The sequence below is a fragment of the Pteropus medius genome, unplaced genomic scaffold (genome assembly GCF_902729225.1).
Source record: "Pteropus medius unplaced genomic scaffold, Ma_sr-lr_union100, whole genome shotgun sequence".
Lineage (NCBI taxonomy): Eukaryota > Metazoa > Chordata > Mammalia > Chiroptera > Pteropodidae > Pteropus > Pteropus medius.
In genome coordinates, this window is record NW_024354502.1 from 16562099 (window position 1) to 16588905 (window position 26807).

General features: G+C 35.2%; 1 protein-coding gene across 4 annotated transcripts in view; it reads right to left on the reverse strand.

Moving 5' to 3' along the window:
• Positions 1–26807, reverse strand: part of OXR1 (oxidation resistance 1) — a 306299-nt gene that overhangs the window by 210085 nt on the left and 69407 nt on the right. Inside the window, exon 1 of one of the 4 annotated variants that reach the window (XM_039853668.1) lies at positions 25510–25601. The exons of the other annotated variants lie outside the window; for them this stretch is intronic. The gene's annotated coding sequence lies outside the window, so the exon portion shown is untranslated. Of the gene's footprint in view, positions 1–25509; positions 25602–26807 lie in introns of those variants that run through there. 4 annotated transcript variants of the gene reach the window in all.

Sequence of the window (26807 nt, forward strand, 5' to 3'; positions counted from 1 at the left end):
AAACAGCCACAAAAGATATCCATGTCCTCCTCTCTTGAACCTGCGACTAGATTACCAAACACAGCAAAAGAGACTTCGCAGATGTGATTATCTTCAGATGAGAAAACACTTGTGGATCTGGATGGGCCCGATGCCATCACAAGGGTCCTTAAAAGTGCAAGAGGCAGTCAGATGAGGAGAGTTGAGAGAATACACGACCGCAGTGGAACAGCAGTATAGGACTACAGAAGAACAAAGATTGCTGGCTTTGAACAGGGAGGAAGGGAGACTATGAGTCAAGGATCGTGAATGACCTTTAGAAACTGGAAAAGACAAGAAAACAGATTCTCCCCTAGGGACTCCAGAAAGAAATGCAGCCCTGCTCACACCTTGATTTTAGCCCAGTGAGATGAGTGTCAAGAACCATAAGATAAATTTGTCTCATTGTGTGGTCATTCATGACAACAGAACTAGAAATCTAATACCAGGGCCAAGACAAGTATCAAGAGACAAGGAGGCTATTACTTTAAAGGTATGTAAATATGGAATCACTATGTTGTACACCTGAAACTAACATAATATTGTATGTCAGAATAAACGTGGTAAGTGCTTGAAATATGCATAAAACACACCAGTTGCTCTGTAAGTTACTGTGAAATACTAATTTTTGCCTATTTTGAAAGTATAATACCTATTAAATTTAAATCTGTATTTTTATAGGAACATATATGTATACATATATATACATATTACCATATACATATACCAGAACAAACATGACATATGTCATTTATAATTCTTAGATATTGACTTAATTGAAATCAAAATATGAACTCATCAAAGGTATGTTTTAGATATATTTTTCAAAGTAAAACAGATTAAAATGTTAAACAAACAGGTGGCAAATTTAGCTGCTCCATACAGAGGATGATTGATACTTTTTTTTCTTAAAAGCTTTGGGGTATACTTTTTTCCCCCGTGGCTCATCTAAAGAATTTACCCTACTGGTTCTCTAGCCAGAGATACTTCATATCTCAATTTCAAGTCCTGAAATTGAGGAAACTTTGAAAAAAAACCAGTCAAATGTTCTTACCAGTGCTACTAAAACAATTATTGGAGAATTAGGCAATATTGCCTTAAAAAGTATTATTTATGTTTAAGAAATATCAATATTCAAAACTTTCTATATCTAGTTATATCATGTTGCCCGTGTCCAGCCTCTCCCTATTGTTGTAGTCTTTAATGCAAATTTCTAAGTCTCCTTGTTTATATCTACCATGTAAAGTTAAGGAGGTGGCAGAACATTTTACATAACTTCAGTAGAGCCCTTCATTACCCTTCACTAGCCAGTCTTTAACATCAAACATCCTAAATGTCGCACTGGCCCAACTGCATAAGATCTCGATATCCAAACATGTTTTACGAAGCCACTGGCCTGTCTTAGGATTGGCACAATATAAAATTTTCAAGGAAATGAGAAGCTGCTGTCATCTATCTCATTATTCTTGCTTAGTTCTAGCCATGGCCTGGTTACCTTCATTTACTTGGCAAACTTTCTTTACAGTGCTGGAGATTATTTAGAGATACCAATTTATTTCACTCAGTGAAACAAAGAAATTTATAAAACAGTAACTGTCATCTTAATTTAGTCAGAAGTATTCAACCATTCTTTCTTAGATTCATACAGCACTTTATTGGTCTAAATTTCTTCATGTACATTAAATAATTTAATCCACATAATCCCTAGGCAAAGCAGACATTTTATATTTCTGTTAGCAATCTGAGGCTCAAAAGGCTTAAGGGACCATGAAAGTTTACATAGCTAGTGATTGGCAGAGGGAACACACAAAGCCAGACACATCCTCCCTGTCGGAGCACGTTTTGCTCTCCTACATCACAAGTGTTTACTGAGGGCTTACTATGTGTCCCACATATGCATTCAAAACAGTATCTAGGTCAGGAAACAAGACAGAAACATAGGAAGGACTTAAGCAATATTATCACTCAAAAGTTCTGGGGCTGAAATATTTCTATAGTTTATTATCAGTGAATACCCGGCCAAACCATCAAAGTACATCAACAGTACAAAAAGAAAGCATTTTAAGAAAAAAAGGCATCATTATACTCATAGCAGTTATTTTTCCCATAAGCCTAAAGCAAAATCTATTTATATCAGGCCTTTACTAAAAGGAAATTAGAAAAAATACAGAAGTGCAATAGCTATAATAGATTTGAATTTTAGAAGCAAGATAATTTGAGGACTATCATAATGCAGAAAAACGAAAGATGTGGGCTGGCACCGCGTACTGGCGTGTAATGTAAAGCGAAGATGATCGTCATGGTTCTTCCTCTTTTTCTTCAGATTCTTCCCATCCTTTCTCAATTGCTCATTACACATAGCTTGAGAATTAATGGGAAAAAAATAATTATTTATTTGGGAACTATTTCAGGGGAATGGAGCATTCTCGAAATTTAAGGCATCACTACTACAGTTATAAATATAGAGAAGTCGAGAAGTGGCCAAATATACTATTGCAACTCCTACAGCTTCCACCTACATAACTAGCCAGCTTCACAACTGAAAACAACGCACTGTAAATATGCCCAAACTATTTATATTTCCAGTAATGTCTTTTAAGTTTTTTCTTCAAATCAAAGTTTAAAATTTAATCTTCTGTGAGTAAATTCTAAAGTCCAAAATTTTGTATTCTTAAGTGCCACTCGTAGTTCAGGAATAACTGTGAAATTCTACAGAATAAAACAGGTGTGAATACTGATGAAATTTACAGCAACTAAAATCTTGGATTTTTTTGGCAAAAGCTAGTTTATGCAAATTAATTGGCCATCTCTAAAGAGTTAACATAAATACCCCAAACTGAATTCTATGTTTGTGCAGTGAAGGTGATACATGACTGCCATGTTTGGCCAGGCAGGTTATGCACTGCACAATCCCAGGGGGGCGATGGTACAATGGTGCCCCCGGAATTATGCAGTGTGGCAGCCCTGTTAGCGAACTTAGTTTAAATAATTGCTTCCTATTAGCAGTTGAGAAAATGTGATGAGCAAATCTAAAGTGATACTGTAGAGGGCAATAAAGACTCACTAGGCAGAGAAGATATTACATAGACTATGTCAATGGGAACTGAATAAAAGATTTTGATTTATAATTCCATTAGGCACAGTAACACGGTAGCATGCATAATCAGCAGCATATGGTCAGCATCAATTACCAAAAATAATTTAAACAAGCACAGGCCTTGAGAAATGGACAATATAAGACAGGAACTGACACAGAACTTTTCAGGGCATATGTTAAACATTTAGACCAAAAAGGTAATTATTGATACTATATTTTTTAAAAAGATAGTAGAACAGTAAGTTATGATGGAGTTGTAAAGTGACCTATCTAGAGAAATATAATCCTTTTTCTCTTCTTTTGAGGAGATGGGTATTGAATTATTACAACATTCAATGAAGACTAATGTAGAAATTGTCAAAAGTATAGGACTGGAAGAGAATTAAATGAAGAACTTAAACCATCACGGATTTAAATGTAGTTGAATTTAATTCACTACTTTAGAGGTATACACACAAACATACACTCACATACATACACATACACTTTCTCCAACTTCTCTTGGAAATCTTTAACTCTCATCTGCAAGAAAACATTTTCTTAATTCTAAAAGTTATAATGGGTTTATAATGAAAAATAAGCAGTAGGAGAAATTATATAACAGTTCTTTCCTATGATCAAATTACTTTTTTGAATTAATCATATATGTTATGTTAAATTGAACTCTTAACTCATACAAAGGCACCAGGAACCTCCCACCAACATCTCAAGTTAATTCATCCACCCCAATCTTAAAATACTATCTCTTTTTCTGGGATTACTGAGTCTAGCATTTATCTTTAAAAAAAAAAAATTATCTTCCAACCAATTACTGCACTTCATCCTTTTTATAGGTACTCTTTCCGCCAAGTGCTTTCTTACTCACTGTTCAGACAAAAGAATTCAAACATGAGATATTTTTATTGCCTTTTCATTCTGCTTTGCAAGTGTGAATTAAAACCATCTAGCCAAATGTCAATTTTTGGTGATTTGAGGTAACCTAAAGTTATATGATAAGGTAAAAAATAATCTGCTTGGACTCCTATAAACTTGAATTAGTGACATTTTGGTTAGTGAATTGCCATTTTATTTATTTTTAAATACATTAAGGATGGTATACTTTGTGAAATAATGAAAATCAATAAATAAGGAACTTCAATCACACTCGATCCTTGTGGAATTGCCAGTTACACAAAACTCACGCATTGATAATAAACTGTTCTCAGTTATTGTATCACAAGATCACTGAAGGACATTGCTACTAACTACTTTAGCATCACTAATAAATTTACTATAGAAATATTAATCATGTAGATTAATATAATATTGCTTCCCTGTTACTCTCTCTTAGTCTGACAGCATTCCAATTCCTAGTTGATAGGAGAATCAAAGATGCACCAGCTTATTATAGGTGAAAATGTGCATAATAAATAACAATAACAACAACAACTAAAATTTATTGAGTGGTATACCCTAAACTTTACCTGGATTACCTCATTTAATTCTTAAAATAATCCTATGAGGTAAGCAAAAACAATCAGAGCACTACTGCCAATAGTAAAATATATAGCAGGAATGCCAGACACTATTTGATATTTTTCATCTGTGCTAACTCATTTAATTTTATAGCAACCCTGTGAAGTAGATGCTAGTGCTATGTTTTCCTCATTTTACTGATGGGGAAACTGAAGCACAGAAAAGTTATGTGACTGACAGAGGCCAAAAGCTATTAAATGGCAGACCAAGATTAAACTCAGACAGTCCAGCTCCAGAATCTGTGTTTGTAACTATTACACTATGCTGCCTTTTTATTCTCTCATGACAATTCTATGACACAGGGACTAGTTTATTATCCCTATTTAAAAATGGAGAAACTGAGACACAGAATTTAAGGAATTTAATTCAGATCACCTAGCTCAGAGGAAGGCAAACTTTTTCTGTAAAGGGCCAGATGGTAAATATTTTCAGCTTTGCAGACCATAAAGTCTTTGTCACAACTACTCAACTCTGCTGATATAGCACCAAAGCAGCCACAGGCAATGCATAAGTAAATGCGTGTGGCTGTGTTCTAATAAAATCTTATTTATGGACACAGGAATTTGAATTTCATATAATTTTCATGAGTCACACGAAATTCTTTTTCTTTTTTTCAACTCTTCAACAATGCAAAACTATTCTTGGGTCACAAGCCACACAGAAAAAGGCGATGGGCTAGATTTGGAAAACCAACTATGGTGTGTCTACCCCTGACATAGCTGGGAACTAGTATATTAATTCCAGTTAATCGATCTTCAGAGTTCACATTGAGAAACACTGTAACCTAAAGAGAGCTTCCTGTATAGATATAGGTGTGAACGAAACCAACACCATCTCTGTCCCAGATTTCATTTCATTTTTAAGTTTCACGCTGTACCTTTGACAAACCTCATTGTTCTTAAGCAAGCATATCAAAGTCTTCTAGTTGACGATTATCTGTTTCTTAAAATGTTGATGTAAATATTTTTGTTATTAAGGCTGGAATGGTATGATAACTGAGATATATATCAAACTGATGACAGTATAGATTATAAACAATCATTTATCATCAGATCACCAGGAGGTATGGCCCCTAGAGCTATGGCATTCTTTGTTCCTTTGTCCTGTCAATCATTCATACCTGAGTTATACTATTTAAAAAGCATAGTAACAGGAATCTGCAGTGGAAAATAATCGGTGCAGAGTTGCTGGGCCATCTGTTCAATCCAGCCCAACCTACAGTAAATTCTGTTATATTTTATGGAGTTGCTTGCTGTGTTTTTATGTTTGAGGATACCTTTTCATTATGGTGGCCATCACACCTTTGCCCCATCATCAGACAATTCTCTTAAATTCACTTTTTTAGATTACCATAAACCTAGTCTCTGAAATCTACAAATCCAATGTGCTGCTGTCCACAATCTGGTGCTGAAAACACGTACCTTCCAAGCAGAACAATATTAGTGTCTCCCTGTCACATGGGGGTGCAAGCTTAACAAGTAAGTAGGAAAGCTCTTTAGATTACATAGTCCATAATGATATCAGTACTAAGGGAACATTAGTCTGAAATTCAGATGAAAGACTTTAATAGATATGTTTTTCTCACTGGATTCATAATAGCATAGTACAACTAAGTAATCAAACTTTTGTTCTCAAATTGGACAGCCTTTCTGCCTTCCACTGACAGTTGTAAGGCTCATATCAGTGGCAAAGAAAGGTACACACAGAATATAAAAGAAAATTGAGCCTTATCATCTGATCTATCTTTACAGAGTATTGAATAAGCAAGACTGAAACTTCTCCCACTGAAGAGACCCCAGACATTAAATATATAGAAACAATTTGATAGGCAATTGTTTTAAAAGTATTATAATATTTTTTTATACTACTCAAGTTTATCCCCTAAAAAATGGAAATGATCCTCTTTGGAAATCTCTGCACTTTCCACTAGAAACAAACACTGTTAAATGCTAGTTTATTGAAGTGTCCTTTTTTTCTCTCTATAGTTTGTGGTCATATCACGTGGCTCTTTTGAGAGCCTGCTAGAAAATAGATGTGTTAAAAGCCTGTATGGTTATCTTAGGAGTTTAATATTTTACATAACAAAAGGTTACATTTAGTTTTCTTTTAAACCTACAATCTAGTACTCAGAACCCTAACATTTATTTTTCTAAAGAAACCCTGAAATGCCTAATGAGAGCATTTGCTGCCTAAACAAAACACATTTTTAATAGTCTTTTCAAGTGGTATTTTCAAAGGCACCAGGAGAAAGGCTGATGTCGTGTGATGACTACCATTAGGATGCATTGATATTCTTTGACCTTTGTTTAATCACCATCATCAAAAGGCATTTACCAGGTGCCCGGTTGTGGCAGCAGCTTATTTGTGCTATGGCATTAAGTTCCATCCTGTCTTAGAACTGGAAGAAAACTTAAGTGGTCATTTTTATCTAACATGAGCTTCCAAACAAGAATACACTAACCCATTCAGAAAGAGTCATCTCTCCTTTTCCAAATGGTATAAATAAAATTTTATAACCTTCCCTGTCAAACAAAAGTGAGGGATTAAAAAAAAAAAACGTTTTATAGAACATATCAGTGATATATAATCTGGGTAATGTTAAAAATAAAGAAAGAAAGAATGACACAATGCCTGACCTGGTTAGGCAGTTTGTACATCGCTTATTTTTAGGAAAAAAAGATGAACAAACAAACACCTTAAGCAAACTAAAACCTCACAGTACAAAGTTAAGAATAGCTTAAAAGTAAACAACCTGCAGCCCTGACCAGAAGACCATACGGAGTGAGACTACCGACTGCTCTCGCTTAACAGGGAGAGATTATTGAGAAATATAGTCACTGGGCACTGATTTAGATGACAGGCAAATGTGGATTTTAACTTTGGAAGGAAACAAGATACAGCTCCATGCAGTGACAGCAGTGGTGTATTAATGTGATTTAATTGTATAAGTCTCTTCCATGACCTAAGCATAGGACAGCAAGTTGTTTGTTTGTATGTAGGTATATCCTTTACTTGTGTTTTGAAGAGCACTTACCCCCTAAATTTAAACCAATTTATATTTGAGGGTTATCGTAAATATCTGTTCTTTTTACCAATCATCATTCATTTACCCTCCTTCCTGAAATTACATCCCAGTCTGAGGAACAACCTCTGTCCCCTGTCAGCCACATGCCACCAGTGAATCTGACTCTGCATCCAAATCCCAAGGTGGGGTAAGTGTTCCAGACCTAAGCTAACTCTTACATTGTTTTTCCTTGGCCACAACCATTGGTTCCAGAATGGGCATGTGATTTAGACCTAATAAGATATGGGATTATATATACTATTGTTTCTGGGAAAGTGATTCTTCTCTTCCATTGCCCCTAAAACCCAAGAAAAGAGACAGGAGTAACTGCTGCCATTTTCTCATGCTAACACATGAGAATTGAGACTAAAGTCAATAAAATAGGAGGTATGGGCAGGAGAGAGAAAGGAACCACGTCTTGATGACATTTTTAAAGCCCTGAATCTGGAAGATCCTGTTATCTGGATTGTTAGCCTATATGAGCCAATAATTTTTGCTGTTGGTTAAGCCATTAAAAATAATCTTAACTGATTCAATGATTTAAAATTAAATCATAGAGTAATCTTCCTTTACTATGCTGTTTTAATATGCTCTCAGAAATTTTGTCACTTTCTTCTATGTCTAGAATTATTTCAAAACAAAATGGTAAAAAAATATCCTTTCCTCTTCACAGTTTCTTGAACATAGCCCAAATGATGCTATCATTGCTTTAAATATTTTTGGCTGAAGGAAACTGGACTTTGGGTGGTAAACACGCAATAGAATATACAGATGTCATATTATAATATACATCTGAAAATTACATAATTGTATTAACCAATATTACCCCCAATAAACTTAATAAAAAATATTTTTGGAATTTATCTTTCAGAATTGCCATTAAATTTCAAAAACAACTAAAAAAGCTCTCATTACTTTAAAATCAGAATCACTAGCTTGATAGTCTGCCATATTTATGTGAGGTCCTTGAAGAACCTTCAGCATCAGGAGAAATACAGAATGTGATCCAGAAAATCTGTGTTGTAGCTTAATCAAGTCAAACTAAATTATTTGAAGCAAACTGTAGACTTCTTAAGTGACATGGCTCGTTCATTACTCTACTGAATCTACATGTATTCCTTTATTCTTAGTATAAAGATGCATTTCTTTTGGGGAAAATCAATTAATATAAATTAAATCAGAAGTAAATTACATTCTTAATAATAAATAATTCAATTGACAGCCAGAAAATCAAAAGATAATCATGTCATTTCAAAGTTAAATTTTTAACTTTCATAGAAAAATCAAGAGCACGATCAAATTACACTATGGCTAAATGTAAATTATTTGGGTTAAAAGCATAGTCATTGAAAGGAACGTTCCTTTTCCTTACCACCCTCAGCCCCCTTTAATATACGGCTCATTGTGGTTTAATCCATCCATCAAATCAATAATACTAACACTCTCTTCTTATTCCTACAATATATTCCAGGGTTATACTATTGAACCTAACAAGGTTCAATTTCATGAAAAAATGATGAATGTTCATCTTTTTATTAAACTCAGAAATCATATAAAGTAAGCGGTTATATGTCTGAACTGTGTTATAGCACAGGATACAAAATTCATAAGGTACAGGTCTTGCCCTGAGTTGAGGAGCAATTGGTCTAATAAGGACAACAGATAGGTCAACACATAAACATAAATGGAACAGAAGAGGCTTATACCTAAGATGTAGGGCACTGGAGAAAGTGTTTAATATGCTTTGGACAATGACATTAGAGAAGGCTTCTTAGAGAAGACAATGCCTGAGTCTGTCTCATTTATGAACAAATAAATTTGAGACTTAAAGTGGCTTATCTTACATCACTTAGCTAGTTCATAGACTATTCAAGAATATTCAAGTCTCCAAACTGTCTTTTGGATAAAGAACTATAACAGTGTCCTGTCACTATATTCAAGCTGGTGAAGTTGTCCATTCTTAATCGATGGGAGAGAGGATGCTGACAGGTAATAATGTTCCTCAGATTGATAATGAGAGCTCTAGTCTTCTAGGTGCTCAAGTCCAAAACCCGGCTATCATCCTTGATCTTTCTTTCTCTCACATTCCATAACTGGTCAATTAGCAAGCTCTGCAGGGTGTATTTTCAAAGTATATCTATACATTGACCACTTCTCATCCTTCTATTACCACTGCTCTGGTCCAAGCCAAGATCACCTTTCACCTGGTCTCTCAGCTCTGTTCTAGTCTATTCTTAACATAACAAGGTGATTCAGCTAAAATGTAAATCTGATCAAGTCACTCATCTGCTCAGTACCCTCCAGTGGCTTCCCATCTCACTCAGAGTTCAAGCCAAAGTCCTCACAATGACCTACGAGGTGCTACATGGTTTAGTCTCTTATTGTCCTTCTGACCTCATCTCCTATTACTCTCTCTGGCATCATCTGCCCCCTCAATGACTTCATTTCAACCACATTTCCTTCTTCAATATTTTTCAGACACATCAGGAAGGCTCCCACCTTAGGCCTTGTACTTACTTTACCTTCCACTGATGTCCACTGGTGGGACCCTCACTTCCTTCCAGGACTGATCCAACAAGCAATCACCTTCATAGTGAAGCTTGCCATGGCCAAATTGCCTAGAATTTCACCCCAACCAACATTTCCTATGCCCCTCTCTATTTTATTTTTATCCTTAGTACTAAAATATATTTAACATGCTATGTATTTTATTCAAGTGTCTTGTTTATCTGTCTACTCCCTCCTCTCAAATTTGAGTTCCACGAAAGCAAGGGTTTCTTTTTCCTTTACTACCTTATCCCTAGTGCCTAATGTAGAGTAGCTACTCAGTAAACACTCATTGAATGAATACATGAATACAGATGTCATGACAACAAAACGGAAGCCCATGCTCAGTGATGCAGAACACAGAACAGACGAGAGAGGACAATCCATGGTACTGTGTAGGAGTACATCCATGCCTGACATATGCTAGGTGCCCAACAAATATTTGTTGAATAGAAAATTAATAAAAACTAAAAGTTGTCTTCTAACTGCCATTAAACAACTATGGCATCAACAACAAAAAAGGATGATAGATACACTGCCAAGTGTCTCGTTCACTGATACTTATACTGTGCTAATGTCAGAGAACCTGGGGACACCTAAAGGTGGCTGTACTAGGCTGACATTTGTCATGTCTGAGGTTCCTCCACTCTGTGAGGAAGGGAAAAAAGGGCATAACAGATGTCAAGAAACAAATGGTTTCTTCTTTACATCTTTTTTTTTCCAAATTTAAAATTTTTTGTGTATTTTGTGGGCAAAAAAATTGCAGAGGGCACAATTCTCCTCTCTTCTCACAAATATAATCTATTAATTTGTGTGGTCTAAAAATAAACAACTGCGATTTTTTCTTCCCCATAGCTTAATTTATTCCATTAACCATGCTATCAGTTTTCTCATCACAAAATAATAAAAATACCTACATCACAAGATGTTTTGAGTGTTAGTGCAATACTAGACTTGAAATGTTTTATAAAGTATTGAGTGCTCTTATTATTCCAAAGGAAGCATTTGTAGTACTTTCCTACAAAGATTCTAGGTTCAACTCAATAGGCTACAATCAAAAAAACAATGACCACATACTCAGGGAGTTTTAGAAATTATTATGATAAAATGACATGAATATATTAATAAGAAGAAAATGATAAGTCCATTTCAGCGTGAAGATAAATAGATGAGGCCCTGTAATTACATTCTGCAATGCAGGAGCACCTGTGGATTTAAAGGAAATCAATTATATATTGACGAAGAAACTGACGTATGAGTAATAGCTAACTATATGCTCCCCAGATTACTCAGGTTTAGAGCTCAGGTTTCCCTGACTCTAATTCAGGATTCTAAAATGTAACAATGAAGCATTTACTGATCTCATTATTATGTGCCAATATTGCCCTTAGTACTTATATGGATAATGCAATGATGTTGGTGCTCTTAAAATCCCTACTTTCCCCAAGGGCTAGGTGATGCAATGATAAATTAAGTAATTTAGCAAGGTCACACAGCTTGAGAATGGCTGAAGTAGGATTTGAACCAAGGCAGGCTGACAGCTTTGCTATGCTCTCAACTTCTTTGTCACTTCTCTAAGCAGAAGAATTCTCATTATCATACAAAACTAGTTCTCAGGGTGAAAAAAAATCTTAGCACAATGATTCAGCACCTCCAAAAGGCCACAAAACATAAATAAATATACAGTATATCTGTGGAATTAAAATTCTACTAGAAAGTGGGAGAGATTAGGAAAAAGGTCTAAGAAGGTGCCTTAGTGGGAGGAAGGGGTAATTATTAAAAGTGTTGAAAACACTGCCTTAGATGAATACCTAAGTTAACAGAAAAAGTGAACGTTTCCTCTAATAAACTGAGAATGGATTCAGTAAACCGCCATGCCATTAAATCCCTTTCATCACCACTTAGGAGACTACTGCCGTTGACGGTCACATGAAGAACCATTTTAGGTAAAGAGGATTCAGCCTCATTAGGGCTGACAACCAGCCTCTCCCCAGGCATTTTTTTCCCTGTCAAGTCTCCCTGCCTTGCTATTTTGTTTCTTTAAAGAGGATGAAATATGGTTCAGGAGAACAGGTACTCAGCGGAGTGTAGTAGAAAGAATATAGGATTTGGAGGCAGAAGAGTAGAAGTGACTTCCAGATCTACCTTTTACTGGTATTGACAAATGATTTTAAGCCCTTTGAGTTTCTGATCTCTCATCTATAAAATGGAAGTAATAAAGAACGGGGCAAGTATAAATAACTAAGTTATAAAAAAAAGTTCGTATTGTTATTATTGGAAGGGAAGTAGGTGATTGTGCTTATTACTCCTGAAATGCAGTAATAATTAAAATATACTTTTACACATTATCACATTTGAGTATCAGAATAAGGTGGGACGGTCATTTCTAGGCCTCTTAAGCATATAGGAAAAACACAGCTCAGAGTTTAGTGCATTACCCACAATCACAAAATTGGCAAGTGTTCGAACCAGATCTTCTAACCTTTGATGCAGTGTTCTTTCTGGCACATCTTCCTGTTAATTATTTGCACAGAATTAACAGTGGTAAATTTCATTGATTTTCTCATATATTAATTGGCTATAGAACAATAAAATAAATAATGATGCTGAGAAAACGAGGAAATGTTCCCATCGTGACCGTGTTTTTGCTGACTGAGATTCATTCTTCATGGGATGTTATTAGACTTAAATAGTTTATCCGAGGTTTGTACTGAATCTACCATTCACTCAGCGAAGCAATGTGTTTTCCCAAAGTTCAAGCCAGGATCTGAAGCATATATGAATGAGTAATGATCTAAACAAAGGTGGAAAAATAAACTAACATATTCAATGCAGAAATACTAATTAAGAAGTTCAACACAATTATTTCATTTACATTTTTACATGTTGCCTAAAGCACTAACACTCAGAGAAACCCTCTGTCCTTTAAAGGTTAACGAAGACCATTGCAGGAATGTGAATATGTAAATCTGAGAAATTAAATTTGTGTCTCTAAAACAATTTTTATTCTGCTAAATTATCTGCAAAGGTAAAAGGTTCTGGAACTGAGTGTTGTCTTTTTCTAAAACTACTTTGAGACATACAAAATGTACCAATACACCAACCAGCAAACAAAAACACCTGTTTGTGAGATCACACAAGATCTTTTGTGTTTTAAAAAAATAATACATTAATAATACTATTGACTAAAAATAAATATGAAAGGGAAATCAATCCATCAGTATCCAAGTACCTTCAAAGTCAGTCAGTATCTTTTTCTCTAAACATAAACCTCAAAAATACAAGTTCATGTAAGAGCTTTAGGTGTTTTAATTTGAATGTTTCTTACAAATGCTAATGAATACTGTGGTATTAGTCACATCTGACTCAAGCACTTTAATGAGTAACTTCCTTTGGTGCAACAGAAATAGTTATTCCTTATATTTTTGTGACACTTTGCGTATGTTATCTATTCTGATCTGCACAGCAACCTGTGAGGAGAAAGGCAGGTATTATTACTGTCAATTTACAAATAAAAAAACAGAATCAGCAAGAATTCTGTTTTCAGTCTTAAAATAACTGTAAAGGCCATCTATTTAAACTGTATACACAATGCTTAACTGCACACTGAAATTCCATTTTATATGTAAATACAAAAGGGGAACTCATCATCTCCCAAGGGAGATTATTCTCATCCTGGCCAGACCTGAATTTCAGATAATTTTTCCACAGGGAAAGCAAAAATCCATTCATATAATCTTAAACCACTGGCCCTAATTTACCTTTGAGGCCACACAGGACAACTCTACTCTTAAAGAGATTCTCAAATATATGTGCTTGGTTATTACGTTCCCCTAATGTTCTTTCCTTTAGGCTCAATATCCTGCTTGCTCAACTCTATGTCTCAAGTACATACAAAATACATACTTTTTATATTAATTTAATATATATTTACATATTAATTCACTAAATCACTTTATAATGAATATGTAATATATATTATATAATTATGTATATTTACATAAATACATACAAACAGTTTTTTATTTTACTCTGCATATATAGGCCCCTAATACTACATTTCTCTGTGAGATTTTATACAAGCCTGTGGAGGTAAAGCTGAATATATTCAATTGTATCATTTCACTAAGTCAATATATATTTGAATGATTTCTATGTATCCCAAATTTAAGCAGAACATATGGAAAAAAAAATATGGTACACATATGAAATTTTTCTCAATTTATAGGACAGTTGGAGATATCTAATTTTAAAAGTATATGGAATAATCCAAGTAAAATTAAATACTCCATCATCTGGTACTAATTATAATTTTAACAGGAATTTATTGGATTATCAAATACAGGTTGAAATGGCCACAATTTCTGTTGCCTTGCACACGAAAGGTGCTGAATATGGATCTATGATTACAGAATCCTTCTCTAGTAGAAGCACCTTAAAAGAATTAAAAGTAAGTTTAAAGATTTCTAGTGAAGTTCATCTATTCAATGCTACATTTGCTCTTAAATAATTGAGAAAATATTTTCAATGTGCTTGGTATATTTTTCCAGAATTTATTATTGGTTTTGTTATGGTTATAGATTATTGTTATAAGTTTTGTAGAAACAACTTGTTTTTAAGTGGAATTCCTTTCAGAAGCTTGACTCATGATAATAACATGCTTTAAGTAAAATTCCTCAATGCCTTATTAAAGATAGAATTTATACTCTTCATTTTCAGGTCTCTAAACTTGGAGTTTAAAATGACTGTAATAATTGTTTGCCCATCAATAATGGTAGAGAGACCTAAACAGACTTCTGTAAAACTAGGAATCCTATGGTTTTCCTTTTTCACAAAGGAAAAAGTAAGAGAACAGTGAAATATTTTTCCTCAAGGTCACAACTGCACACACGCACCCACACACCCACACACACATGCACAATAGCATGCTCAATAATTTGATATGACCCTCTGATATTTTATTTGAAGAGTTACTACAAAATATCTCAGCTACTTTTCTGTGTCTTTGGTATGGTCAGAGTTTAGACAGGTAGAGCCTCGGAGAATGTGGGACACTAAAAGATGTTTAATCAAATTAGTGACATTTCTTTGCAAGACCTTTGGTAAAAATTTCCGTTTATGCCTCTACAACAATCCTGTCTACAGTGTGTGTGAAGGAAGGGGTATAAGACTCAAAAGATGCATAAAGTGCCAGCCCAGGGGCAGTCTGAAATCTCTGCTCTGCGAGACAAGGGAGGTGCCAGCCTTTCTGAGCATGTTTCCATAATGCAAATATTATACACCTGCCCCTAAGAAATATCCAAATTTCTTTGGGGATGATTTTGACTCATCTACCAGTCACCTTTCTTAGGACAGTGTACATGGTGGCTACCTTCTGAGTACAGGAAAGGATTCTGCCTTATAGAAAGTATTTTCCTTAATGAGAAGTGTTAAGGAGAACATATCTGGAACTTTAAAACATCCCAGCGGAGTGCATGCTTATAAAGTTACTTTTATATGATGATAATAATTATACAAATTGTTTTACCACCAATGGGCATGATTTTGCCTAAGCACAGGAATCAGCCACTTTTGGAGGCTGCTTTACCCATTAGCCACCATCAGAAATGCTTCTGAAACCAAGGCTGTATGAGGCTCTACCACTTGACTTGGTAAGAGTGTTTTCAAAATGCCAGGCAATAGCATGCAGGAAAAAACCCAGGCCTTTGAATCACATCAAAATCCACCCTGCTGTCCACGCAGTCCTCAGATAACTGGAAGCAGAATACAGTCACATTTCTTATAAAATGATTATGACATTTAATCCTGCACTTGAAAATTGAAGGTGGCAGCTTCTGAAGGACAGGGCAGCCTCGGATAATGTACCTAAAGTCTTTGCAGATATTTATAAAGTATAAAGAGATTCTGGGTGATCTACTCTTAAAGTCACTGTGAAGTGATGAAGGCACTAATTGAGAGCATTGGTGTCAAAAGTAAATTTAAGATATCTTGCAAGTGACAGATTGGAATCCACGAGGCTAGGACCATCTCTGTCTGGTCAATCACTGCACCCTTTGTACCTAGTAGTGTGTCTACCAAAAAAAGGCACTCAATATGTAGTTTATTTTCAAAGGAATGAATAAATAAGTGAATGACTATGATGAGTTGGCAGTCAACTCTACACCTATGAATGCTCTACCTCTCCTTGATGTAATCATGTGCAGCACAGCTGGGTTGTGTCACTGGGTGAATAGTGAGGGTTAACCATGATGTCATTTTTATGACAGCCGTCAGTATATCACGAGGAGTGTATTTTATTAAATTAAAAGATTTAATAAAAGTAAGAAGTTCACACTGTAGCAACTAATGCAACAGGAAAAACCTAGCATGTATTAACGAGGCCATGTCATTCGAGACATATTAAGCTAAATAAACAGCAGATATGCGAGGTCCTAGGCTTTTCAAGATACTGGCCCACTTTCTACCTAGTGAAAGGCTCCTGTACAGGCCAGAAAATGGTTAGCTTATCATAGATGAGGACAGAAAGAGAGAAGATCACACCTAACGTGTGGTGTCAAAAGGCCAAGCGACAGTAGTAGAAAAGCAAGGTGGTTGAATTGTACACTTGAAACCTATATAATTTTATTAACCAATGTCACCCCGATAAATTTAATTTAAAAAATAAAAGAAAAGCAAGGTGGTTGGAAGGAAGTAATTCTCTTGCTTACCTGAGTCCCAATGCTTAGAACTGGCGTGCTGGAAGTATTTAGTAAATGCCTATGATTGGTCAGTAGATATTAAATGAGTAAAGTCTAGCTTAAGAAGTAGAGAAAGACTAAAATTTTTTATAAAAATTGTCTAAAAAATGTGATAACAATGATGTCAGTCAGATATCTTAGCTACTTAATTAGGAGTTAATTTAATGATGCATTTTTGTGTAAAATGCATACAATATAACTGCAACTCACAGGAAGAACACACGCACGTGCACGCACGTGCACACATGCACATGCACACACACACACACACACACACACAATTTATTTGGTCTCTTGGATTCCTGAGTCTCTGTCTGTCATTCCTGGTTGACATGGAACTCTGATAAGAATCTAATTGAAAGAGAGACCAGGCAGAGGGGTTAATTAGGCTCCAGAGGTAATCAAATAGCTGCCTAATTTATTGTTATGATGTTTATCATGATAAAATGTTCTGAAGGCTACAAAAGCTACAAAGAAAAAATGCAGGCAAAAAAGTGGTGTGGAGGAAATAACAATAGCTCATTGAGATGGATAAATTTGTCCCCCTTTCCTTCAAAATACACTGATGCTATTAAATAATTTCCAAGATAAGTATTTTATCAATAGGAATAAAACCACATAATGGTGCAAGACATATCAAATTCAATTATTTGATCACTTTTTCAAGATTCCATTTTATTGTCAATAATCCCAATGCTGTTTTTTTAATACATAATGCTTATTCTGCTTCTGATGCATGTACAAGAATCCCAGAAAATCCTTAATGAAAAGCTGTTCAGAAAACAGCAATACTGTTTCATATGAGCATGATTATATGACTCAATTAATAGCTTTAAGAATCATCAGAGGAAGTAGGAAGTGGGTATGGTATAGGAGGATAATATCTGCATTCTATTCTCAGCTACGTCTTTATCTTCTGGGTGACCTGTGATGACTCACATTTCACTTTCTGAGTGCTTGCAGTGACTCAGAATTCTTTTCAAAAGTCCTCTGTGTAATTCTTTAGCATAGATCATTTCCTGTGAAAAATATGCAAAATTATCTTTTTTTAGTTTTTTTCCTCTATCTGTATTCAAAGAGTTAATTAACTCCCCATGTATACAGACAGAAGTGAAATATCATTACATTTAAAGAATTTAATAATGAAAAACTAATGATGAAAATATTCTAGAAAATATTTTTCAAAGTTTTTTAATTTGGGGACCTAAAAGCACTGATTTTTACAGCCCAGAATTCGTCTAGGTTACCAGGAAAATACTAAATATATCTTCTATGGTAATGGATTCAGTGGATCATAACCGAAAAACACATAATGTCAAATTTCTTTATTTAGAGCAATTCCCCCAAATCTAGGGAACCAGAAGCCATGTCCTCAAGCTGCACTTCTGTCTGGTACCCACGTGACTGATACAGCTGGACCAGACAATATTTTCAGTAACACTGTTCCAGAGGGTTGTCACCTGTTCCTTTGTCAGTGTCTCTTGGAGAGTTATGGCAACAGCTATAAATAGAATGGATCATGGCTAACATCAGGAATTTTGACAGACTCTTTCTTTTGACACTTGTTAATGAAATAAGAAGACACTTTTAAAGGACAGGCATTTGACCTCGGCTAATTATTTTTATCAAGAGACAATATCAACTGAGACTTTAAATTTGTTCCTAAAGATTCTAAAATTGCTTTCAGTTGTCATTTTCTGGCTCTGATTTCTGGTTTATTTTAGTGTAAAAATTGTGAAGATATAAATGTTTATTTATCAAACAGGTTGTACAATCCTGATGAAATGTACGCAAAGGGTTCGTAGGCTTTTGTTTTGTGAAACGTAGGCCTTGAGCAGAACTTAAATATTCCGACTAAAGCAAAACAAGCCCTTGGTTAGAAATCGCATGACCAAGGGCACCAGTCATATAAAAATATCGGAAGTCCTTCCAGGACAATTTTGGAACAATGTTCTCTCCTTCCATACCAGTCCACAGTCAAATAGAGGAATGAGATAACCCAAACTACATTTATTCAAGTTTTGTCAAAACATAACTGTGTGCGAGCAGCAAGAATACAGAATACCACATGGTTGGTCCTTATCCTCGTCCATGCAGTCCCAAAAAAATGAGAGGTGTTAAATCGAGTGTATACAAAATGCTGAGAGGGCACCCAAGGGGCAGAAACCGGGTCCACCTGGGGAACTGAGGAAGGCAGGCTTGGAGGTGGCATTTAAATTGTATCATGAAGGGCTAGTGTTTGAGAACAGAGAAGGAGAGAAGGTGCAGAGTGAATAGGAATGAAGGCAACAGCAGTGCTGCAAAGGAATCTACCTCCCTTCACAAAATCTCATAGTTAAGAGTGTATGAGATGGAGCAGTGGAGACAGGAGACCAGCAGGGTGGGCTGGACAGCAGATTCATTACAGCGTGCATTTATTCCATGCACGTGTTCACTTATTTCATCAATTCTGAGATGTACCTTCTTTTTAAAAACTTCTAGTGCTTTGAAATCAGGATGCAGTTGGACAGGTAGCAGTTAAAATATTGTCATTACCTATGCATATACATACAAACTTGCAAAGTGGGTGTCAGGAACTTGGAAGAAAATGACTATTTTAAAAAAAATACTTCACTGCTAATACTCCTGATGAAACAGAACACAATATCGTGTGGACCAAAACATTTATATCGCTGACTCTGATGTGGAAAGAGATTCAGAAAAGTCAAGCTTTCATTGTAAAGTTGTAAAAATAACCTTAATCCATTTATCTTACTTTTTATTTATGTGCGAGAGTGATAGATAACTTTTTTTTCTGAAGGAATCTAAAAAGTCTTTCCGTAAGAATAAATTACAAATTCAAAGGGATATAAGAAAGAACTGTGCCACAATTTAATTTGCAGATCTTTTTCCTTAGTGGTACACAAAATAATGCTGTGTTTTGTGATCACTGACATCTTAGATTTGATGAAATGGGTTATTCAGCGCATGTGCATTGTATGCCTAGGAATTAACAAGTGGGGATAATGGTGAGCAGAACATGATACCTCATAGATCTCATACTACTTCCAAGCTACAGTCTTGAATGCTTGGATTATGCATTGAAAAGCCTGGATTATGCATTATAATAGGGATCCCCAGGGTGTTTTAAGAATAGGAATGATGAGATCATATATGTTTTGAGGAAGTTAACTCCAAAGAGCAAGGATATACAGGTGGTAGAGAGACCAGATAGGAAGATTTTGAAATAGTTTGTGTGAGATATAATGAGGTCCGAATGAAGGCATGACCAGAGGCAGAGAAAGGATTTAATCAACATAATTCCCACTGCTCACAGTTTATGATCAAAGAAAACCAGCAGACAATTTAAACTGCCTTCGCATTAGTGGAAATACAGTATAGCATTTGAGACCTATTCAATCATCAACTGGATTTTTCACTTTCAGGTAGTATATGTACTTTTTAGCCTTAAATGTCCCAATACTGAGGGCAAGGCACCACGCTAAGCCCTGGGAATACAAATGAGGATCAAGTTTTCCCAGGTGAAGAGAAAAGAGACATCACGGGTGATGTGATTATGCCAATGTGATTATCTGCAGTAACAGAGGGGTAACATAGGCACTGGGAGAGCTCAAATTGGATAGCATGGCCTGGAGATAGGAATAACATCCACGAGGAAGACACATCTGACCAGACACTTGAAGAAGTAGTACAAAGAAGCCACAAAGTAAACAATGCAATAAAGGGAATTCTGGACAGAGGTAAGTCCGTGCAAAAATACACAGCTGAGAAAGAGCAAAGCATACTTGGAGCAATTTTTAATATCGACAATGGGGAGAGATATGAATGCACATACGCCAATGGGACTTACATCACATTAAAGAGTTTCGATTTAATCCTAGAGTATTACAGACCCACTAAAGAACTGCCTATATTTCAGTTTACTGTTTAAACAGGCCTTCAAACATTTTTATCACTCTAAATTGTATTATATATAAAAACAATACTGAAAAGAGTTTCAAGGTTCAAAATAAACAATAAAAAGCCGAGGAAGAGATTTCTAGTATGTCCCCAATGAAATATGCGATTGATTTAAAATGCTTCTCAAAAAGTGAAATACCAGGAGCAGTAATTTGGTGACCAATTTAAAATTATGTTCTTTAGAAGTCCAATATCAAGTAGAGAGGATGGCTCTGTTTTCAGAATTATTCTACAATGCACTTTGATATAAGAGAAAGAAAAGATATCTATAGATACTGAGTAGTCTAAAGATCATTTATTGTAAAGATAAAATATGGGAAAATTTCCATTTATATTTCTGAGCATAATATATTTAAAGAAAAATATATAAACCAAAGAGTTAATTTAACATCAACATTTTGGTTTGCTATCATGTTTACAGATTTAAAAAACAGTGTTTTCTTTGAGTTCAGATTAACATGGATTTCACAAATTTAACTGCAAATGAATACAAAATTCAGCTAAGATTATGCTTCTCTTTTGAATATTTGTGGGAGTCAGCACTCATCTTGTATCATTTTTAAATTGCCATTGAAGAATAAACCACTTGACCCAAGTCTTTTATTATTCACATGACCTCACTAAAAAGAAATAAAGTGCGAATGTAGTCAGGAGCTAGACCACGGTCTGTATGTTTTACATATGGAATGTTCTGAAATATTTGCTAGACTCTGGGACCTCAATTGGGTACACGGTGGGCATTTGGTCAGGTGTGCTCCCTTTCCCCAAATCATCTCATATCTTCATGTGTTTTTAACTCCCCACTGAACATGTAGCAGCCTTTCTGACATTACAACACATACATTATTTACACATGTAACTGTTTCACCCACTAACCTGTAAAACTCAGGAGAGCAAAAATTGTGTTCTATTCATTTTTGTATCTTCTTATGACAAAAAGTCAAATGCCCCACAAATAATGAAAGCAAAAAAAAAGAAATCTATTTTGAACTAAATTACAGATACATGTACAATACTTGAATTTTTTTATTGCTGGTCTCAACAGGTACAAGCATTTCTAGAAAACAATTAAAATTTTAGTACTATTTAAAGTTTGTCTCTTTGTGCTATTTTCAAATCATTAATGTTCCAACCAGCCAGCATACTTCAGCACCATCAAAACCAACATTTGAAAAAAACCTATTATTCTGAATTAAAAACAATCATTATATAAATTGCTTTGAAACTGAATTGGCTTTAAAGTGAATAATTACATGCATAAAAAATTTCTCAAAGTGTCAAAACTATAAGAACAAATCCTTTATTCTGAATAGTGTATGTTTAAAGAACAAGTACTATGATGTATTTTCTGGACGAGTTTTTGTTTCTGAGTAGAATTCATCTGCATAAAATACATATTAGAGCCAGTATATATACTTGTAAGATTTCCAATACAATGCATTTGGATGTGGTCCTAGATTGCAGGCGGTCCAGAACAGAATGTTCATAGTTTCAGTATTAAAACACATTCTCAGATGACTTCATTGTCATCACCTCAAGAGCATTTCTTTTTTTTTTTTTTTTTTAAACTAAAAAGCGAAAATAAACAGAAAAATTTCTTTCACAGATTAAAGATGTAAATAGAGTCAGGCTCCACATCTCCAGCTTGGATGGATTCCATGGGAGCCCAAAGAATGTTCCATTCTTTTTCGATTCCTGGTTCTTAAATTCTTGATGGGGACAGTACTGAATAGCCCTTTTTGCTGTTTTATAGAATACTGCCAGTTTTAGAAGCAGGTAAAGTCAAGTAAAAGCCTTGATGAGCTGCTTGTTCTTGACAAATAAGAAAATGAGGAATTACTTTTCTGAGGCACGACAGGCAAGTACTAACCATAGATTTGCTTTGTTTTCAACCTTTTTTAAAAAGAAAAATCTCTCTTTCAGGATTCTATAAAAATGGAAACATAAAAGCATTTAAAGAATAATTCTCTTCTGCTCAAGAGGTACCGAGGTGGCTTAAAGATTTTATTCTACTTGAAATACTGATTGGCGCCACAGGAGACGCAGGATTTAACTGCTGTTGCCTCGGCCGTGGGCAACGCGTTCTCACAGGGAACATCCCAGGCCCTGGGTTTATTTCAGAATTGCCTGCCCTAATTTATCGTTTTGATTGCTTTTATTCTCCTTTTCCAATCTAAAGTTGAGGACTACGTGATTTAGTGGGGTTTTTTTTTCCTCTTGTTAGCAAAATTTAATATTATAGGGACATTTCAATTTTTACATTTCCCAAGTCCTTCCAGTTTGCTTCGAAGAATCTAAACTTAAAGATACTCCATAGAGACAAACATATGAGATCAATTATAGTCTGAGGTGATGAGGAGCATTTTAAGAAATGCGCGCTTGGGCTAGAGCCAGGCATAATTTTGATCAAGTAAATGGCTAAGAAGCTGCAGTGTTATGAAGAATGTCTCCATAATCACCCTTAGCTTTGGTTAAAGCACCTGGCTCATTAACTCTTACTGTCAGGTGTCTATTTCAAACATTTAGGCAATTGATCATTCACTTATCTGAACATCTATCATAACATGAATAAATTATGCTTCATTCATCACACGAAGTATTTATACACCAATGCAAAGCTGAGCTATAACTCTACTGGCCTGGAGAAAGCATCACTCTATTGTGACACATAATTTGGTGAAATACCAAATTTCAGAGTAATGTTTATAGCATATTTTTATTTTTGTTTAAAAACATGTATCTGTATGGAAGAGGATACATGTGTTTCCTATTTCGGCATGAATCAAAATGTGAAAGGATATTCTCCCTGCCAGGACAGTATGTTTAGAAAAGGGATGTGGGAAAAATTTTTTCTTTGTACATTTTTATATTGTTTTACTTGTATCAATAAGCACATATTTTGTAATGTGACTATCTAATGGAGAAAGTATAAGCAGAATTTTAGAAAAATTAATCTTGGGCTGAATTTGTTTTAATTTTTTTAAATTAAGCACCAAGCTATAGACTCTACTGCCATCACTTACTAGCTGTGTGATTCTGGGAAATTTACTTTTTTTATACCTCGGTATCCTAATTAGTACAATAGGCATAATAACAATAATCTCACAGGAGTGGTTGTGATAATTATGTTAATATCTGTAGAGCACACAGAATAGTGGCCTACATTAAATAATAAACATCTTGTTCTAGTGTAAGTGGTGGTGTATCTGGGCCTATTTTTAAAGAACTAATTTGCTAAGGTTTCTGAATAACTCTACTGGTTTTGTGACTAAAGCATGTTCTGTGTTGCTACCTGCTTTTGGCTCAAAACTTTGAATGGTTTTCCTCGTTTAAATATTAATGGAAAAGGCAAGAAGAACTGCAAGTTTTTCTCATTACTACAGGGTCAAAAATGATCAAAGGAGTAACACTTGTTAAAGCAGGTTAGTTCCCAATTAGTCAATTTCAACCCCCTAAAATATCTCTACACCAGGCAAAATTTATATGTTTCAGATTTAGTTTCCAGATAATTGTGTTTTTCTGGCTTCTAAGATGAAAATTCATGGTCAACTATAAATATCAAGCCAGGCAGCAGAATGCTAATTAACTAATCTGTTTAAATACTCAAGTTTCAAAAGTTAAATGTTTCCCACCTGCTTACCTTTAAACTCAATATCAGAATGGGAAAAAAAAAAGCTTTAATTATGTAAAATAGCATGGTAACATAAGATAATTTTGATATTTAAATGATATTAAAAATGATCGACACTGTTATCTCCAGCTCACTTAAATAAAGAAAAAGAAAATGCAATCTTGTAGTGAAAAACAAAAAGAGAACTAGTGAGTAAAGTTTAGTTTATTTCTAGGGGTGGGAGATGAGTTTCTGCAACTCTGCTGTATCTGATGTTCTCAAAGATCACAGGGCGTTCAAATCACCACTGCCCGCAAACAACTGAGAAGCGAGAATATCCAAGAGACATTCTATGTTGCTAGACCTAAACCGTTGTTAGTTTAAACTATAAAGTGCTTGAAAACTATTATTCTTAGAAAAGCATAGATAAAATGTTTCATGACTTGTTTTTTCAAGTAATTATTTTAAAATGATTTTAAATAATGTATTAAGCTAAATACAATGTACTAAAATATGTAAGTGCTTAAGATACTTTTAATGGAGAATAAAAAGTATGATTGTCTCTGTGTGCCATTTAAAATCATTTAAACCATACAATAAGAGGTGTTAGAAAATGACAGATAGTGCTGGGGTGAAATTAGAAAAAATATATATCATTTAAAAATTACAAAGCACTATGGTTTTAAAAGGGATCAGATGTAATGGATACAGCAAACCAAGCATGTCTGAGGGTTTCCCTTTCTTTAATACCTGTGCCTTTGGCAACCTGCCTTGTTCACAGTCCTATTTTGCCAGGAAACAAGTGGCAACACAAATCTATATGTTTGGTCCCGAAAACACAAAGATTTGAGTTCCCACTTGCACAGAAATCAGAGAATCTATTTGATAATGGAACTAGGAAACGTTGTCTTCATAACAACAGAGGAAGTAACAACAGATGAAGCTGGTAGATCCCACTTACCCTGGGCTGTTTTTGTCCTTCGTCGTTTCTGTGCAGGTCGGCAGGCAACCTTATAGTCCAGTGGGAGCCCAGTCGGATCTGATGAGCGTTCTGTTACCTGTGAGCCAGATACTTGATGTCTCTCAAGCTCCGCCCACACCTCCACCAGGGCCCGGCTGTGGGGGGAGGGACTGGCATGCGGGAAAGCAACCAAGGAAAATGGAGACCTAAACTCCGCACAGGAAGCTGTTATCCCCTAAAGAAATGCAATTGCTCTTCAGTTATGTATGTGGGAAATGTGCTTCTCTAAGTGTATTTTTTCTTTGTAGCATATCAGTTAAACCAGACAATACTATGTGTTAGTCAATGATAGGTAGCGCTGAGGTGAAATTTCTTTGTAGCATACCAAAAAGACAAACAAACGAAACCTCACAAAAGCAATTTGGAAATAGGGCCCATGTCAGACTTCTAACCACCAAAGAACACTATAATTCATTGTGCTCTTGCTATGCACTAAGTGATGCGATGAGTGCCTTAATGCATAACTTGATCTCACAGTGGCCTGTGAGGTAGGACTATTCATATTTCCACTTAATGGAAGAAAGGGTGGAAAATCAGCAGGGTTGCAGAGTTTGCTCAAGGACAAACAGTGAATGGTAGGTATGGAATTTGAACTCTGTCCTTTAAGACGCAAAGGACTGGCTTGTTGACCACTTTACCACACTGCCCTAGCATTATCACATTATCTTTGGTAGAAACCCTCATGTCACCAAAACATTCTTCCTAAATATTAAAAGAAAAATACTAAGATAAGGCAGATTTAGTAATTTAACATGATACATTAGCAGAGATAAGCCTCCGTTACTGGCAAATTAATACCCTCAAAAAGTTAAAAATGCCTTCAAAAGAAATATTTAATTTTTAATATATTTTCTAAATTGAGATGTAGATGATGATATTAAAAATCTGGAAACATGATCCTGAGGTGTAATTTACCCACCATCCTAACAAATAGAAGTAGGGGGAAAAAAAAAAGTAAAACATGTCATTTGAAGGGTATTCGAAGGGTGGGATAAAAACTTTCTTCCACCAGAGATCATTGTAAAACTTCAATTTCTAAGTGGAGAAGCTCCCTATGGATTCAGAGAAGACATGAAATGGGATGACCCCAGGCATTTCCACACCTTGCCTTGTGAGGAGAAATAGAAATTGGAGCAGTTTCCTCAGACCACAAGCCAGTCTGCTAGAAAATCACATTTGAACACAACAAGGTGTCTGCCTTGCTGATTTCTAGAGGGTAATAAATAGCGAGTGGGGTG